Source organism: Oncorhynchus mykiss, chromosome 3 (genome assembly GCF_057628025.1).
Source record: "Oncorhynchus mykiss isolate SJ-2025 chromosome 3, ASM5762802v1, whole genome shotgun sequence".
NCBI lineage: Eukaryota > Metazoa > Chordata > Actinopteri > Salmoniformes > Salmonidae > Oncorhynchus > Oncorhynchus mykiss.
In genome coordinates, this window is record NC_143024.1 from 29,502,248 (window position 1) to 29,521,447 (window position 19,200).

Genomic DNA, 19,200 nt, shown 5'->3' on the forward strand with positions numbered 1-19,200 from the left:
TGTGCTACGTAGGGAATAGAGTGCCATTTGGTATGCAACTGAAGTGTTCTCACACCTCACTCAGAGTGTCAGTGTATTCTCACCTGGGACAGGTACAGCTGATCCAATCATCAGCGTGCTCCAGAGGGGATGCCCCCTTCCCCGTAAGGGACAGTAGTTTGGGGAGGGTGACTGAAAGTTGCTCCTCAGGGGCCGCCACAGGACCACAAGACCCACAATGCACCATGGGGATGGGCATGCCCCAGTACCGCTGCCGGGAAATCAGCCAATCCCTGAGCTTGGTGCTGGTCAGGTGGCCACCCACTTTTCTCTCTGGCCTTCTGGGTAATGGAGTCAAATGCCTCCTCCCTGCTGAGGCCTGTGAACTACACAGAAGAGGGGGATGGACGGAGAGAGAACAGGATGACAGCTTATGAGCTCAAACAGACACGAATTCACGAAAACAAAACAACTATTTGCCGATACTTAATTCAACCATAAATAAGGGTCTTCCATTAATAGCCATAAAAAAATTGGTAGAATGACTAAAAAGCTGGTTTACTGGTAACGTTGTGTAGAGTGACAGTGTGTGTTGCTAGAGTTGAGCAGTGTGTGTCCTCCATCCTCCTGGCTCTTCAGGACTGGGCTCCAGCTCAGACCCAGAGCCCTGGCCACAGAAGCATCCTCTACACTCCTGTCGGCAATACCTGCCAGGGACACACACACACACAGTACATTTATCACACACATAACATTTTATAACACTAATTCCCTGCAATTCTACACATTTTGCAATAGTGTGGAGGCAAATGTTTGCAGTTTTTAATATGATAACTGTTAAACAATAAGCCCCACCGCAGTCGGTAACTCGACCATGCTTCCTATAAGTTTAGATACAGTGGGGCAAAAAAGTATTTAGTCAGCCACCAATTGTGCAAGTTCTCCCACTTAAAAAGATGAGAGGCCTGTACTTTTCATCATAGGTACACTTCAACTATGACAGACAAAATTAGAAAAAAATCCAGAAAATCACATTGTAGGATTTTTTATGAATTTATTTGCAAATTATGGTGGAAAATAAGTATTTGGTCAATAACAAAAGTTTATCTCAATACTTTGTTATATACCCTTTGTTGGCAATGACAGAGGTCAAACGTTTTCTGTAAGGCTTCACAAGGTTTTCACACACTGTTGCTGGTATTTTGGCCCATTCCTCCATGCAGATCTCCTCTAGAGCAGTGATGTTTTGGGGCTGTTGCTGGGCAACACGGACCTTCAACTCCCTCCAAAGATTTTCTATGGGGTTGAGATCTGGAGACTGGCTAGGCCACTCCAGGACCTTGAAATGCTTCTTACGAAGCCACTCCTTCATTGCCCGGGCGGTGTGTTTGGGATCATTGTCATGCTGAAAGACCCAGCCACGTTTCATCTTCAATGCCCTTGCTGATGGAAGGAGGTTTTCACTCAAAATCTCACGATACATTGCCCAATTCATTCTTTCCTTTACACGGATCAGTCGTCCTGGTCCCTTTGCAGAAAAACAGCCCCAAAGCATGATGTTTTCACCCCCATGCTTCATAGTAGGTATGGTGTTCTTTGGATGCAACTCAGCATTCTTTGTCCTCCAAACACGACGAGTTGAGTTTTTACCAAAAAGTTATATTTTGGTTTCATCTGACCATATGACATTCTCCCAATCTTCTTCTGGATCATCCAAATGCTCTCTAGCACACTTCAGACGGGCCTGGACATGTACTGGCTTAAGCAGGGGACACGTCTGGCACTGCAGGATTTGAGTCCCTGGCGGCGTAGTGTGTTACTGATGGTAGGCTTTGTTACTTTGGTTCCAGCTCTCTGCAGGTCATTCACTAGGTCGCCCCGTGTGGTTCTGGGGTTTTTGCGATCATTTTGACCCCTCGGGTGAGATCTTGCGTGGGGCCCCAGATCAAGGGAGATTATCAGTTGTCTTGTATGTCTTCCATTTCCTAATAATTGCTCCCACAGTTGATTTCTTCAAACCAAGCTGCTTACCTATTGCAGATTCAGTCTTCCCAGCCTGGTGCAGGTCTACAATTTTGTTTCTGGTGTCCTTTGACAGCTCTTTGGTCTTGGCCATAGTGGAGTTTGGAGTGTGACTGTTTGAGGTTGTGGACAGGTGTCCACAATTAATACATTAATACAGGTAACGAGTGGAGGACAGAGGAGCCTCTTAAAGAATAAGTTACAGGTCTGTGAGAGCCAGAAATCTTGCTTGTTTGTAGGTGACCAAATACTTATTTTCCACCATAATTTGCAAATAAATACATTAAAAATCCTACAATGTGATTTTCTGGAATTTGTTTTTCTCATTTTGTCTGTCATAGTTGAAGTGTACCTATGATGAAAATTACAGGCCTCTCTCATCTTTTTAAGTGGGAGAACTTGCACAATTGGTGGCTGACTAAATACTTTGTTGCCCCACTGTAGCTGGCCGCTAGACTAACTTACCAACCTACATTTTTTTAATGACATGGGCTAATTGAGTGACTGCTGATGCACAACCAAATTTCAAAATTGCACCTTGTGTATTCTATTAACAATAAGTTGGACCAATTTCAACTCAGTCGGGGTCTCAAGGGCCTAAAAAAAAAGAGGGGGCCGTGGGTTGCTGGGATATGGCTAGTTCCTCATGGGTATTGCCCTCCTTGTGGACTCGTGGAGTGAGAAAAACACCAAAAGCACCAAGCAGGGAACTCCCTTCTAGAGAGTTAAAGTTACATTCCCACAGCAGCCAAACGCCCAGTGTACGACAGAGACACACTGCAGGCTCAAGGACACACCGGCACAGTGACATCTACAAACATGTACAGGACACAGGGAAAGGCTGAATGTGATTCATGAAATTTTCCAAGCCACCATGCTTCTACATCTGTATTGCTTGCCGTTTTAGGCTGGGTTTCTGTATAGCACTTTGTGACATCGGCTGATGTAAAAGGGGATTTATAAATAGAATTGATTATTTCAATCAGAGAGACGAACAAAAGCTCAGAGGCCAATAATACACAGTGAGTGAGTACATACTGTATGTGCAAGCCATGTGGACGTTCAAACCCACACACACATCCACGTACCGATGACAGTGTCTAGATGACCGTCAAACTCCTGCTTGCTGGAGATCACCAGGGGAAGTTCCTGACTGGTAAATAGGTTGTGAGCTGTGACCTCTGTCAGGCAGTCTGGGGGTCAAAGGTCAGGAGTCAGCACTTCTCCCCTGGTGCCTCATTATCAACACACACACAGAGAGAGAGACAGAGACAAGATAGTGAAAGAGTGACAGAGTTGGGGGAGTGAGAAAGAGAGTGAGAGGGAAAGCGAGAGAAAGAGATAAAGAGAGCGATTCAGGGGAATCCCAATAAATGGCAATTTGAATGCACAGAAATACCATGAAGTGATCCAGAGGCCCATTTTAATGTATCTGTGACCAACAGATGCATATCTGTATTCCCAGTCATGTGAAATCCATAAAATAGGGCCTAATAAATGTATTACAATTGACTGATTCTCTTATTTGAACTGTAACTCAGTAAAATCTTTGAAATTGTTGCATGTTGAGTTTATATTTTTGTTCAGTAAAATGTGCCATTGCTCTGACAGAGTTACAATGGGCCACATATACTAAATATTTATTGTAAGCCACTTTAGATTAAAGCAGCACTTAAAAATGATCACAGACTACCAGGTCTGGACAGTGGTTCCTTCCTACCTCTGCCTGTCTGCAGGACTCTCTCCAGAGCTGAGCGGACTGGGCTGGTACCATGCAGCAGTCTGTGGGAGGGGACAATGGACAGGTAGGCAGCCCCAAACACTGCCTCTGGGCTGGAGGTGTAGCCTGCAAGAGTCTCCCCCGTCTCCTCCCCATTCACCTTCATGGAGGGAAGGATAGAGAGACACACACACAGTTTATGGATAAATACATGGCAGGACAGTAACTTGGCTACATTTGTTGTTGATCAGGGTAAAGGAGTGTTTAAAAAAACAACATAACACTAGTTGGTAAGAAAAAAAAACACAGTAGCGAGGTTTGTATACAATATTTAGCAATTGATCATGTTTTAACGTTAATGCCTGACAGAAATCCCATTAAATTGTCACCAAAAATACAGAATCATAATACAGATACTCTGGGAGTCATTTAGTACAGAACACCCTTGACAATGTTCAAGATGTAATGGGCTGGTTCCTGCTTCCCATCTACAAAACCACCGATGGCACTAATTTTAATTACCCACTCTGCCAGGATCTGACTGATTTATGAAACCCCCCCCCCCCCCCCCCCCCCACACACACACACACAGTGAGAGAGTCACAACCCCCCTTACCATAAATATGATTACGATTTTAATAAGGAAGGAAGGCATCAACCTAATACATTTCCTCTGTCTGCTGCAAGGAATTCTATGACTGGGGTGACTGGAGCTCACAATAGGCTTTTAGTAAAACCATTTTAGAATGTCAATACTCTTTCAACATTCTAAAAATGCATTGGATATTTCAATGGAAATAAACACACAGTCACTATGTTTGATTAAATTGCTGGTTGCAGAGGGATGACTGGTGCTGCTAGCTGAATGAGAATGATGTAGCAGGTGAGAATCTATGCACTAATCCTAGTGATAATCCTAGAATACCTTAACATTTTTATACCTGGAAGACTAAGTAGTCTAAACTAAACCAGGATGGACTGACAAGAAGGAACAGATGAGACATGTGAGTCTAACCTTGAGGTGGAAGTTGAAGTAGCAGCCGGTGCAGTCTCCAATCCAGTTGGCCTGCATGGCCTTGACCCCGTAACACTCTGGCAGCTCCGCCAGGGCGTCCAGGAGGGGCTGGGAGAGAGAGAGATACATCATACTTTTTTTTATTTTATCATATTGATGCTAAATATATCCTAAAGATGTTAAATCATATTGTAATGTTAGATGAAGATACTGTGTACATTTGGGGAACACCCACTGGGTTCAAGTCCCAGATCAGCACATCATCGACTTTACCTCTTTACCCCGAGAGGCTCTTCCAAAGCTCAGTCAATCTCCTGGCACAATACCACAGTCTACCTCGTCTCATATTATGTAGTCAAAGAGGGATTTTAGAAATCCTGACCTCCACAAGGCCTACTTTTGCGTTTATCGCAAAGCAATCGCTCATGACTCAACAGTTTCATAATGAGAGGGAGATACAGATGTAGAGAGGAAGAGAGAGAGACACACACACACACACACATTTTTAAAAGGAAGCTATGCATAACAACAAGGAGCAGGCCAGAAAGCCCCAGCTGGGTTCCTCTTCTGTCTGAATGGAGAATATAAAAAGGCAACAGCACCAAATTGATATACCTCTCCCCCACTGTCACAACCCATTACCAAGCCACCCTCTGAGATCTCTACCCAACACACTGTAATAACACCAATAACAGCAATACAACCAATACTAACAATGGCGATAAGGATGATTGTAATTGCAGTGTGTATCAATGTTATTTCACCGTTTCTAAAGCATGGATGGAGAAACAATCAGAGAGAGAGAGAGAGAAAGACAGAATCTGTGAAACTGAGAAAAGGATTGGTGTCTTGCCATAAATGCTGGTGTCTGTGTGTCAGTCAAGCAGCCTAGCAACAATGCCAGTGAGAGCATATAGCCTGGCTGCCAGCAGGCTGTGGTGTCTGAGACACCCCGCCTTGAAGTGTCACAGCGATGTCACCAAGAACAAACGCCCGCTGAGGGGAATGGAGGTGAGGTGGTACTCTGCTCAAACCATGAGATGAAGAGAAAAAAACGAAACTAAATTGTGTCTTTGTCTCCAGAAAAGAAACAACATCATTGGAGCCACATAAACCCTCAGGTTTAACCAGAGATGTAGGCCTATGGCTGGGCCAATTCCAAGGGTTTCCATGGCAACCTAGTAAAGCTGTAAAATTCTATATCAATAAAGTGAGGGTGGCTAAGGTTTTTGTGTGTGTCCGTGTCAATGTCCGTGTGGGTGCGTGCGAGTGTGTTTCCCTGCATCTTTTGTAGCATCTCTCCTACATGCGTTCATACATTAAATATTTGATCACCTTAACACATGCATGTGAATATATCTGAGGCTGCCTATGGAACAATCTAGCAAAGCTTAATATAGTGTGTATGTTTGTATGCCTGTGTAAAATGATGAATGTATGTGTAGCCTGTGTGAGGCTGGTAATTGAAGTGAATGCCATGTTGTTGATTTACATGACACTACAGTGTGATGTGTTCAAATGAGAGTCCATCAGTGTGTGTGATTATGCACGAAATAGAAAACATCTATTGTCAATGTAAGTATTGTGTTCATCAAAAATTGTGTTCATCGTGTGTGTGTGTGTGTGTGTGTGAGAATCGCAGATGTAAAGTGCAGTGACAGGTAGGGTTGCACATTTTGGGGAATATTCAGAGGTGGAAACTTTCCGTGGGAATTAAAAGGAATATATGGGAAATAACGGGACTAGATGGGAATTAATGGAAATATATACAAATTAATATTAATACCATTTAAATGTAGATGTTTTTTGCATAGGATATATTTACCATATCATATGGAGACTGAAACATAAACCTTTTAACTTATCATAAGTAGACATAACTGCAAATTATTCCAATTGAAATTTTAAAAAACTATTTAGTTATGAATTTAAATTTAATGAAACGAGTTCTGTTCACATGGGATGATTTCACTGAACAACAAAAGAAAGGGAATATTGAATGATCTCCAATGATCTGTAAAATGATAGTCTAGAAACAAAAGCTTTGGTTGTTTTTTTATTTAACCTTTAACTAGGCAAGTCGGTTAAGAACAAATTCTCATTTACAATGACGGGCCAGGAACAGTGCCTTGTTCAGGGGCAGAACGACAGATTTTTACCTTGACAGCTCGGGGATTTGATCTAGCAACCGATCTAGCAACCTGGCCCAACGCTCTAACCACTAGGCTACCTGCCGTCATCCTCTCAGGCTTCCATGTCTTCTCCCTGGACCTCCTCAATGTCCACCTCTTGAACATCAGGCTCTGAGACCTCATCTTCACTGTCACTTTCCAACCTTGTTGAGGATGGCTCATGGTCAGGCTCAAAAAGCTTCAGATTTGCCCAGATGGCCACCAATTTTTCAACCCTTGTATTGGGTCAGCCTGTTGCGTGCTCTGGTGTGTGTGTTCCCAAACAAGGACCAGTTGCACTCTGAGGCGGCTGATGTTGGTGGGATTTGGAGGATGATGGAGGCATCGGGGGAAAGAGCCTCAGATCCAAAAAGTCCCTATGACCAGGTGGCTGATGAGATATGTTGGCACGGCTGCCATTTTGCATCTCCATCCCAAAGCCCTTGCTTGGAAGTGAACTTCGCCAGACTGCCAAGAACCTTGCCCTCATCCAGGCCAAGGAGGCGAGACACAGTAGTGATGACACCATAGGCCTTGTTGATCTCTGCACCAGACAGGATGCTCTTGCCAGCATACTTGGGGTCCAACATGTATGCTGCTGTGTGTATGGACTTCAGGCAGAAGTCTTCACGCTTTTTGATGTATTTCAGAACTGCAGTTTCCTCTGCTTGGAGCAACAGTGAAGTGGGCAGGGCAGTATGGATTTCTTCTCTTACATCTGCAAGCAGAGTCTGAACATCAGACAGGATGGCATTGTCTCCCTCAATCCATGCAATGGCTACTGCTATAGGTTTCAGGAGTTTCAGGCTGCTTACCACTCACTCCCAAAATACATCATCCAGGAAGATCCTCTTGATGGGGCTGTCCATATCGGCAGACTATGATATGGACCATTTCTTGGAGAGACTCCTACTCCTTGAGTAGATAAAGCATGTCTGGTTGGAGGGTTGTATGCTGGGCGAAGACCATTCAGAAATCTCTTCCAATACACATTGCCTGTGAGCATCAGAGGTGAACCAGTTGCATACACAGGTTTGGCCGGTAGGGATATCCTTGTCTCATCGCGCACCAGCGACTCCGGTGGCGGGCCGGGCGCAGTGCACGCTAACCAAGGTTGCCAGGTGCACAGTGTTTCCTCCGACACATTGGTGCGGCTGGCTTCCGGGTTTGATGCGCACTGTGTTAAGGAGCAGTCCGGCTTGGTTGGGTGGTGTATCGGAGGACGCATGACTTTCAACCTTCGTCTCTCCCGAGCCAGTACGGGAGTTGTAGCGATGAGACAAGATAGTAGCTACTAACAATTGGATACTTGATAAATTGGGGAGAAAAAAGGGTTAAAATTCAAACAACAAAAAAACACAAAAAAACTTCTGATTCCAGGAGGACCATGAGCTGTTGCTATCAATGGTTTATCATTTTCACCTCGAATAGAAGAAGACTTTTGTCAGAGGTTGCTTGTTGTGAGCGCTGAGGGAATTTTATGCACTTGGCCAGATTATTCTGCATCTTTGTTGCATTCTTCACATAGGATTTGGCCCAGTATTTGCAAATGTACACAGCTTTTCCTTCTACATTAGCTGCAGTGAAATGTCCCCACACATAGTGCCCGTGGCATTTTCGTGTAAAGATTAGAAAAACATTTGTAAAAAAACAAAACAATACAATTCCATGTACAGATAAATAGTTAGATTAAACAACTCCTTTGTAAGATAAATGTTTTAAAATGAAACATGTATGGAAACAGGTGAATTAACACTCAGTTAGCAGGCTCAAGCAAGCTAAAACCCACACGGTAGCAAAAACTAACTAGCAGAAATTGTTAACAAGTTAGAAATGACTTAAACACACTTTGTGGCACTCTACTATTTACTAGTTAACAAAATATCATGCATGTCATATAAAATATATTCACCCCACCCAGTATCGTAATCAAAACTTACCAGAAAGCATGTAGTCCTTGGCTCAGACAGTGTAGTAGTGTGGGCTCAATAGCATCTAATTAGTGTGCAAGATCTTAAGAATCAGCTGTACATGTGATAGAAGAGTACACTGCACATGTGATGGAAGAATGCACTGTGCATGCAGAGGGTTGCAATTCTACTGAATTGGGGATGGTTTAACCAAAATATGCCACAAGACCTAGAATTGCCTTATGTGTATCCCACAAAAAAGCAAAGCTAATTTCTTTAAATTAATTTAAGCAAAATTCCCGGGCTTAACTTCCCATGGAAAAATTCAGACCATTTACAACCCTAGTGACAGGGTCATACTGCTGAAGCCTGCTGGTTAATGCGTGAGTATGTCTTTACCAGGGGAATGTTACCAGCATGCACGCACACATCAAGCAACTCTTACCAATCAAGGCTCTAGCAGCATAGGGAACCTGACCTTCTGGCCCACCAATCAAATAAGTTTGGAAGGCTTCCACTCACAGCCTCTCAGTACCAACCATTCCTCATCTGGAGAGGTTTGAATCAGTGCACCTTCAGTTACTCTCACTCCATGTGCACAGGTTCAAGCTGCCTGTGTGTGTGTGTGTGTGTGTGTGTGTGTGTGTGTGTGTGTGTGTGTGTGTGTGTGTGTGAGTGATTGCATGTGTTCACGCTCTTCAGCCTGTGAGTGTGCCGCCTAACCCATGGGTGGAATAAATCTCCAGAGAGGGTCATTTCAACCCAGAGCGTGGCTGGTAGTGATTATGAGACCCTGCTGCTGGAGACATGGAGGTTTCTCATCAGTCAGACTGGCCAGGACCGGCGAGGCCAGCCTGGGAATGACACTCTCAGCAGGCTGCTGATTACACAGCCAGGGCTGGGTTCAAGTAGTATTTATTTTCTTTAAAATACTCTGAGCATTTGATTGACCCAGTCTGAAGTGCCATATGGGTGGGCTTTGCAGTTTGCACTTTTGGAGCTATTCCATTGGTTCCATTGTGCTAGGTAAGATCACTCAATCACAGCTAAAGTATTTGAAATAAAACAGATCCTACTTGAGCCCAGGTTTGTTCCACAGCCAGGGCTGAAGCGGCTGCCATGGTTTCTGCAGTGATTGATGTCAGAGGGGTCCCCCCCCCCTTCCATTCTCACACAGCCTCTAATGTAGCCAGCCAATCAGATTATGCCAAAAGTCGCAGGTGGTGAGATTGATGTGATAGGATGCCCTTTGACCCTTGACGGGCTTATCACCAATACACCCTCCATGCGCACGAGACACACACACCTACCTTGGCGTAGTTGGTGGTCTTAATGAACCACTGCTTGAGTAATTTCTGCTCCACCAGAGCTCCAGACCTCCAGGAGCATCCACTGTCATCCACCTGCTCATCAGCCAACACCGTCTGGTCCACAGGGTCCCAGTTCACCACCGCCTGGAACACACACATGCACAGATTACAATTACTACAACTACACACAGACACAAAGACAGACATAAGCCAACATCACAGGAGCTGATCGAATCAGAGAAAGAAACAGATGTCTACTGATACGAGTGCCAAAATACCTTGCATCTGATTAAACTACATGACCTCTCCACTACCTCACAGATTTTCCGATTGTCTGTAATCTACTACACAAAATGTGTTTTCCTCACAGAGCCAAAGGAGGCTCCATAGTTACTGAAGACTGTTCCCCAGGCCACTGAGCCTCTGTGGCCTGCCTGAGAGTCATCCTCCTGGGGTGTGTCTCCCTCATCCTGCCTCCCTGGAGATCTACACACAGCCCATGACAATACCAGGGGCATGACTGCATCACATTAGTTCAAAGTGTCGTCATCTCCTCGTCAGCAGAGATGGAAAGGAGATGAAGAGAGGAAACCACTTTGGAATATTGAGACAGCCTATGACAAGGATTGGACAGACTCAGAATCAAGGATCCCGAACCTACCTCTTTCTGATAGGCCGAGCTTGACGAACAGCTACTGGGTCCACCTGTAATAGTCTGGCAGGCAGGTGGTCACCTCCTGGTCAGAGGAGAGGGAAGCAGAGGGATCCACAAGATGATTCATACACACACACACACACACACACACACGAGAGAAAAGAGTAATCCACCCACACAAAGCCTCCCACCGGAAGGTTGGAGGTGGTGCTCAGCTCCTCCCATTACTCACCTTGTCCCAATTAAAGCAGAGCCCTAGGCTGTCGAGCTGCTCCCGCATGGACTGGATATTACTGGGGACGGAGACAGACAGGGGAGAGGAGGGCGTTAGGGGGAATGAGAGAGAGAGAGAGGTGTTTGTGTCGTATCTTGTATTGTACCTCTTCGTCCATTCTTTCGGGTCAAGGCCTCTCTCGATGGTAGCGTTCTCTGCTGGGAGTCCATAGCATCCCAGTCCATTGGGTTTAGCACCTAAAAACAGTTACACAGAAATCAGTTACATATCACACCTGGCTGTTCTTCCCTGCCCATTGGGTTTCTACACGTTACACACAGCCCCCAAGACAACAGTTCAATTCAATTTAAAATACTTGATTTGTCCCCTTAGGCCGGGCAATTACTAACACAGCTATAGCTCTCTGTTCTATGCCAGAAGGCATGTAATATACGTAGAAGCTGTTAAACCCAACCAGAGTGTAAGGCAGAGAGGTGAGGGAACATAACATCTAATGCATGTAGAGTGGCTGTGCACAGGCCCATTAAGGCCTAATGTTGTAATGTGAGTTATACAGGGAACATACCGGCGCTGGTCTGATTGGATGTGTTAAATGGAGGATGGTAATAGGAACCAAGGCCTCTCTGTTTTCATCATCATCATCATCATCATCTATATTTCATTCACACTAGTATGGGGATGTTGTGTTGAAAGGCATTGTACTTTGCAGCACTGACAGATGTGATCAGAGGTTTACACAGGCTTCCAGCTTTTGCTTGCTTGCAGTCAGTCAGTCCCACCCTTCTCCTCCTCATGTGTTTTCTCACTTACTTCCACTTCTTCATACCAGTGTCTCCCTCCTTCCCTCCGCTTCTCACAACACTATTAAGAATTGATAACCTTTCACCCTTCTCTATTCCTTCTTCATGCTTCGCTTTCTCTTACTGAAGAGAAAGAAAATGGATGAGAGGCAATAAAGGGAGGAGTGGAGAAGAAGAGAATGGAAGAGAAGTGGAAAGAGAGAGAGGTGAGGGGGACAGGAGAGGAGAGCAGTGTGCATCAACTAACGAGTCTGACGTTTCAGACAAAAATCGGTATCCTTGGTAACTGCCTGGGCCTAATTTGTAAAGCTGAGTGCTGGAAGATATCAGTCTAAGTGAGCGCCTTCGTGCCAAGGTAAAATATACAGACATTGACTAGAGAAATGAGTACCTGTAGATGTAGAAATATAAAGAAGTCCCTACGGTCATTAAAATAGATGTGCTTGCCGTGTTAATACGCCGTTTTATCAGTTTAAATGTGCCCATTATCTAATGTAGTGAGGAGGACCTTTAGCTGATCTGTTGTCGTGAAGGGATGAACTCCTGACGGACAGGGACAGGCTGTCTGCCTCGGTTCATTTCTCAAAGTTACATCAGCCCAAAGAGACTGTCAGAGGCAAACTACTTTTTAACAGTCGATGCTCCACAACAACCCCAGGGCCAAAGTCAAGTCTCTAACTCCCCCACTACGACTGTATTGTCTACATTTAACCTATGGATAACCTATGGATAACCTATGGATAATGGAGGAGCTAAGAGAGAAACTTGTCCACAGAGTGGAAGACTTAGATGTATATTAGGGAGTGACTTGTCCATCCAGGCCAGCAGGACAGCCTGACAGACAGGAGTCCCAGGGGAGGGGGCTGATTTTGGGCATGCAACACACTGGCACGGCTATGCTAAAGTGTATGTGTGTCCACCCACACACAAATCCCAAAAGCTCTGGTTCCATCTGTGAAGAGACGAGCTGCAGGCTGAAAGCAGAGGAGAGCCACAGGCAGTATAACCACTAAACATCACACCGCAACTAGGCTGCAGGGAAGGGATTTTGTCTCTACAAGTGTAATCTCGTTGAATGAATGAACTAGTTGAAGACAACTTGTTCTCTCTCTGGTGTGTCTGTGCTCGCATGTTTGTGTGTGTGGACAAAGTAAATGGATTATCTTTCTCTTTGACAGATGCTGACAGACAAATATCCCCTTGGGCAGCAGCGTGTAGCTGTCTATCCATGACGGTCCATACGACAGCTGAAATGAAAGTGGTTAGGAAGACAGCATTACAGCCCTACTGCTGGTAGCCCAGATGCAGCCTACCTGCTAAGAAAAATAAAGTCCATATGAAGACAGAAATGTAGCCAACACTGTGACCCTTTGAGTGGATGAGGGCATTTGATTAGTAAACAACCAGCTGGGCAAAGCTATGAGCAGCAAATACACAACAAACACACCTGCAGATATATTCAGTCACAGTCACAGCTGCATGACATACAGCAGGTTGATAATGGATTAGTAAACCCTGAGGGCTTATTGACTCAAGTGTGATGGATGAAACATCAGGGTTGTGTTCATTAGGGCATGCAACGGAAAACAAAATGTCTTATTGCACCAGTCCCTCCCTGCTTCAATATGAACACGACCCAGGCGATAGTGCTCATAATTACTCTACTCCTCAGTCTCCTCTTTGCTTCTCCTGAACCTCAGTCTCTCTCCAACCCCTAGCCATCTCTCTCTGAGTGGGAGGGAACGAAACCCTGCTGCTTACAAAACAATGACAGGCCCGTTGTGCTACACTCACACAACACTGACAGCACTTTGTCAGGCTCCATTAAATCAACCCCTAAGGACTCATCCAAAATGGCACCCTATTCCCTATATATTGCACTGCTTTGGACCAGAGCCCTATGGACCCTGGTAAAAAAAAATAATTCTCTATAAAAGGGAATCTGGCACCATTTGGAACGTAGCCTGAGAGAGGAGGGCCTACAACACAACACACACCAAAGAGGCGCTGTCCGTCTCGCTAAGGAGGGGGAGTGGGTTGTTATTGTGACGAAGAGAAGAATGGCTGGAGTAATGGTTTAGAACAGTATACAGAGGGAGGGAGGGTAAGAGAGGAGGGAGAGAGAGAGGGGGAGGGGAGGATGAAGAGAGAGAGAAGAAAAGAGAGAAAGAGTGAGATGAGTGAGGGTCACAGTGAATTCTTTAGTAACCATTTCAAGCTGTGGGTGACTGGCTGCATTAGGGGACACAGTGACAAATCCGAATGGTGTCTCTGTGGAGATCATCATCTCTCTTAAAACACCAACACACATTTTTCACACTTTTCTATGAGGTGGAGAGTCATCAACACCTTAGAATGGATATTGGGAGCATCCCTCCCTGTTTTACCCCTGCAGAAACACTTAAAGGCAGATGTCTTAGAGGGGCTCACCAACTGAAAGAGTCACTGTTTTGACATGAAACCCTTTTATGCCGTAATCGTGTCTGATAATGTGCCATGCGTAGGTAGTCCCACTGAAAAGTGGTCTTGTGGCTAAGAGCACTTAGGTAATTCGCACAGTTCGGATTACCACTTTATTTTAAGAATGTGAAATGTCTGAAAAATATTCGAGAGAATGATTTATTTAAGCTTTTATTTATTTCATCACATTCCCAGTGGGTCAGAAGTTTACATACATTCAGTTAGTATTTGGTAGCATTGCCTTTAAATTGTTTAACTTGGGTCAAATGTTTCGGGTAGCCTTAAACAAGCTTCCCACAATAAGTTGGGTGAATTTTGTCCCATTACTCAAATCAAATCAAGTTTTATTTGTCACATACACATGGTTAGCAGATGTTAATGCGAGTGTAGCGAAATGCTTGTGCTTCTAGTTCCGACAATGCAGTAATAACCAACAAGTAATCTAACCTAACAATTCCACAACTACTACCTTATACACACAAGTGTAAAGGGATAAAAAATATGTACATAAAGATTTATGAATGAGTGATGGTACAGAACGGCATAGGCAAGATGCAGTAGACGGTATCGAGTACAGTACATACAGTGCCTTGCGAAAGTATTCGGCCCCCTTGAACTTTGCGACATTTCAGGCTTCAAACATAATGATATAAAACTGTATTTTTTTGTGAAGAATCAACAACAAGTGGGACACAATCATAAAGTGGAACGACATTTATTGGATATTTCAAACATTTTTAACAAATCAAAAACTGAAAAATTGGGCGTGCAAAATTATTCAGCCCCTTTACTTTCAGTGCAGCAAACTCTCTCCAGAAGTTCAGTGAGGATCTCTGAATGATCCAATGTTGACCTAAATGACTAATGATGATAACTACAATCCACCTGTGTGTAATCAAGTCTCCGTATAAATGCACCTGCACTGTGATAGTCTCAGAGGTCCGTTAAAAGCGCAGAGAGCATCATGAAGAACAAGGAACACACCAGGCAGGTCCGAGATACTGTTGTGAAGAAGTTTAAAGCCGGATTTGGATACAAAAAGATTTCCCAAGCTTTAAACATCCCAAGGAGCACTGTGCAAGCAATAATATTGAAATGGAAGGAGTATCAGACCACTGCAAATCTACCAAGACCTGGCCGTCCCTCTAAACTTTCAGCTCATACAAGGAGAAGACTGATCAGAGATGCAGCCAAGAGGCCCATGATCACTCTGGATGAACTGCAGAGATCTACAGCTGAGGTGGGAGACTCTGTCCATAGGACAACAATCAGTCGTATATTGCACAAATCTGGCCTTTATGGAAGAGTGGCAAGAAGAAAGCCATTTCTTAAAGATATCCATAAAAAGTGTTGTTTAAAGTTTGCCACAAGCCACCTGGGAGACACACCAAACATGTGGAAGAAGGTGCTCTGGTCAGATGAAACCAAAATTGAACTTTTTAGCAACAATGCAAAACGTTATGTTTGGCGTAAAAGCAACACAGCTGAACACACCATCCCCACTGTCAAACATGGTGGTGGCAGCATCATGGTTTGGGCCTGCTTTTCTTCAGCAGGGACAGGGAAGATGGTTAAAATTGATGGGAAGATGGATGGAGCCAAATACAAGACCATTCTGGAAGAAAACCTGATGGAGTCTGCAAAAGACCTGAGACTGGGACAGAGATTTGTCTTCCAACAAGACAATGATCCAAAACATAAAGCAAAATCTACAATGGAATGGTTCAAAAATAAACATATCCAGGTGTTAGAATGGCCAAGTCAAAGTCCAGACCTGAATCCAATCGAGAATCTGTGGAAATAACTGAAAACTGCTGTTCACAAATGCTCTCCATCCAACCTCACTGAGCTCGAGCTGTTTTGCAAGGAGGAATGGGAAAAAATGTCAGTCTCTCGATGTGCAAAACTGATAGAGACATACCCCAAGCGACTTACAGCTGTAATCACAGCAAAAGGTGGCGCTACAAAGTATTAACTTAAGGGGGCTGAATAATTTTTGCACGCCCAATTTTTCAGTTTTTGATTTGTTAAAAAAGTTTGAAATATCCAATAAATGTCGTTCCACTTCATGATTGTGTCCCACTTGTTGTTGATTCTTCACAAAAAAATACAGTTTTATATCTTTATGTTTGAAGCCTGAAATGTGGCAAAAGGTCGCAAAGTTCAAGGGGGCCGAATACTTTCGCAAGGCACTGTAGATATGAGATGAGTAATGTAGGGTATGAAAACAAAGTGGCATAGTTTAAAGTGGCTAGTGATACATGTATTACATAAAGATGCATTAGATGATATAGAGTACAGTATATACACATGAGATGGGTAATGTAGGGTATGTAAACATTATACACTGCTCAAAAAAATAAAGGGAACACTTAAACAACACAATGTAACTCCAAGTCAATCACACTTCTGTGAAATCAAACTGTCCACTTAGGAAGCAACACTGATTGACAATAAATGTCACATGCTGTTGTGCAAATGGAATAAACAGGTGGAAATTATAGGCAATTAGCAAGACACCCCCAATAAAGGAGTGGTTCTGCAGGTGATAACCACAGACCACTTCTCAGTTCCTATGCTTCCTGGCTGATGTTTTGGTCACTTTTGAATGCTGGCGGTGCTTTCACTCTAGTGGTAGCATGAGACGGAGTCTACAACCACACAAGTGGCTCAGGTAGTGCAGCTCATCCAGGAGGGCACATCAATGCGAGCTGTGGCAAGAAGGTTTGCTGTGTCTGTCAGCGTAGTGTCCAGAGCATGGAGGTGCTACCAGGAGACAGGCCAGTACATCAGGAGACGTGGAGGAGGCCGTAGGCGGGCAACAACCCAGCAGCAGGACCGCTACCCCCGCCTTTGTGCAAGGAGGAGCAGGAAGAGCACTGCCAGAGCCCTGCAAAATGACCTCCAGCAGGCCACAAATGTGCATGTGTCTGCTCAAACGGTCCGAAACAGACTCCATGAGGGTGGTATGAGGGCCCGACGTCCTCAGTGTGGGGGTAGTGCTTACAGCCCAACACCGTGCAGGACGTTTGGCATTTGCCAGAGAACACCAAGATTGGCAAATTCGCCACTGACGCCCTGTACTCTTCACAGATGAAAGCAGGTTCACACTGAGCACATGTGACAGATGTGACAGTCTGGAGACGCCGTGGAGAACGTTCTGCTGCCTGCAACATCCTCCAGCATGAAAGGTTTGGCGGTGGGTCAGTCATGGTGTGGGGTGGCATTTCTTTGGGGGGCCATGTGCTCGCCAGAGGTAGCCTGACTGCCATTAGGTACTGAGATGAGTTCCTCAGACCCCTTGTGAGACCATATGCTGGTGCGGTTGGCCCTGGGTTCCTCCTAATGCAAGACAATGCTAGACCTCATGTGGCTGGAGTGTGTCAGCAGTTCCTGCAAGAGGAAGGCATTGATGTTATGGACTGGCCCGCCCGTTCCCCAGACCTGAATCCAATTGAGCACATCTGGGACATCATGTCTCGCTCCATCCACCAACGCCACGTTGCACCACAGACTGTCCAGGAGTTGGCGGATGCTTTAGTCCAGGTCTGGGAGGAGATCCCGCAGGAGACCATCCACCACCTCATCAGAAGCATGCCCAGGCATTGTAGTGAGGTCATACAGGCACGTGGAGGCCACACACACACTACTGACCCTCATTTAGACTTGTTTTAAGGACATTACATCAAAGTTGGATCAGCCTGTAGTGTGGTTTTCCACTTTAATGTTGAGTGTGACTCCAAATCCAGACCTCCATGGGTTGATACATTTGATTTCCATTGATAATTTTTGTGTGATTTTTTTGTCAGCACATTCAGCTATGTAAAGAAAAAATTATTTAATAAGAATATTTCATTCATTCAGATCTAGGATGTGTTATTTTAGTGTTCCCTTTATTTTTTGAGCAGTGTATTAAGTGGCATTGTTTAAAGTGGCTAGTAATACATCAATTTCCATTATTAAAGTGGCTGGAGTTGAGTCAGTATGTTGGCAGCAGCCACTCAATGTTAGTGGTGGCTGTTTAACAGTCTGATGGCCTTGAGATAAAAGCTGTTTTTCAGTCTCTCGGTCCCTGCTTTGATGCACCTGTACTGACCTTGCCTTCTGGATGATAGCGGGGTCAACAGGCAGTGGCTCAGGTGGTTGTTGTCCTTGATGATCTTTATGGCCTTCCTGTGACATTGGGTAGTTTGCCCCCGGGGATGCGTTGTGCAGACCTCACTACCCTCTGGAGAGCCTTATGGTTGTGGGAGGAGCAGTTGTCGTACGAGGCGGTGATACAGCCTGACAGGATGCTCTCGATTGTGCATCTGTAGAAGTTTGTGAGTGCTTTTGGTGACAAGCCAAATTTCTTCAGCCTCCTGAGGTTGAAGAGGCGCTGCTGCGCCTTCTTCACAACGCTGTCTGTGTTGGTGGACCAATTCAGTTAGTCCGTCATGTGTATGCCGAGGAACTTAAAAAACTTACTACCCTCTCCACTACTGTCCCATCGATGTGGATAGGGGGAGCTCCCTCTGCTGTTTCCTGAAGTCCACGATCATCTCCTTTGTCTTGTTGACGTTGAGTGTGAGGTTATTTTCCTGACACCACACTCCGAGGGCCCTCATCCCTCCCTGTAGGCCGTCTCGTCGTTGTTGGTAATCAAGCCTACCACTGTGTTGTCGTACGCAAACTTGATGATTGAGTTGGAGGCGTGCATGGACACGCAGTCGTGGGTGAACAGGGAGTACAGGAGAGGGCTCAGAACGCACCCTTGTGGGGCCCCAGTGTTGAGGATCAGCGGGGTGGAGATGTTGTTACCTACCCTCACCACCTGGGGGCGGCCCGTCAGGAAGTCCAGTACCCAGTTGCACAGGGCGGGGTCGAGACCCAGGGTCTCGAGCTTGATGACGAGTTTGGAGGGTACTATGTTGTTAAATGCTG

General features: G+C 45.0%; 1 pseudogene across 1 annotated transcript in view; it reads right to left on the minus strand.

Moving 5' to 3' along the window:
• LOC110503747 (putative leucine--tRNA ligase, mitochondrial) overlaps nt 1-19,200 on the minus strand; it is a 53,185-nt pseudogene that overhangs the window by 26,959 nt on the left and 7,026 nt on the right. The window contains exons 3-11 of the transcript XR_016494927.1: nt 11,163-11,253; nt 11,015-11,075; nt 10,789-10,864; nt 10,128-10,271; nt 4,737-4,844; nt 3,722-3,881; nt 3,090-3,194; nt 573-686; nt 84-367 (exon numbers count right to left, since the gene is read on the minus strand). The product of XR_016494927.1 is annotated as a putative leucine--tRNA ligase, mitochondrial (transcript). The remainder of the gene's footprint in view (nt 1-83; nt 368-572; nt 687-3,089; nt 3,195-3,721; nt 3,882-4,736; nt 4,845-10,127; nt 10,272-10,788; nt 10,865-11,014; nt 11,076-11,162; nt 11,254-19,200) is intronic.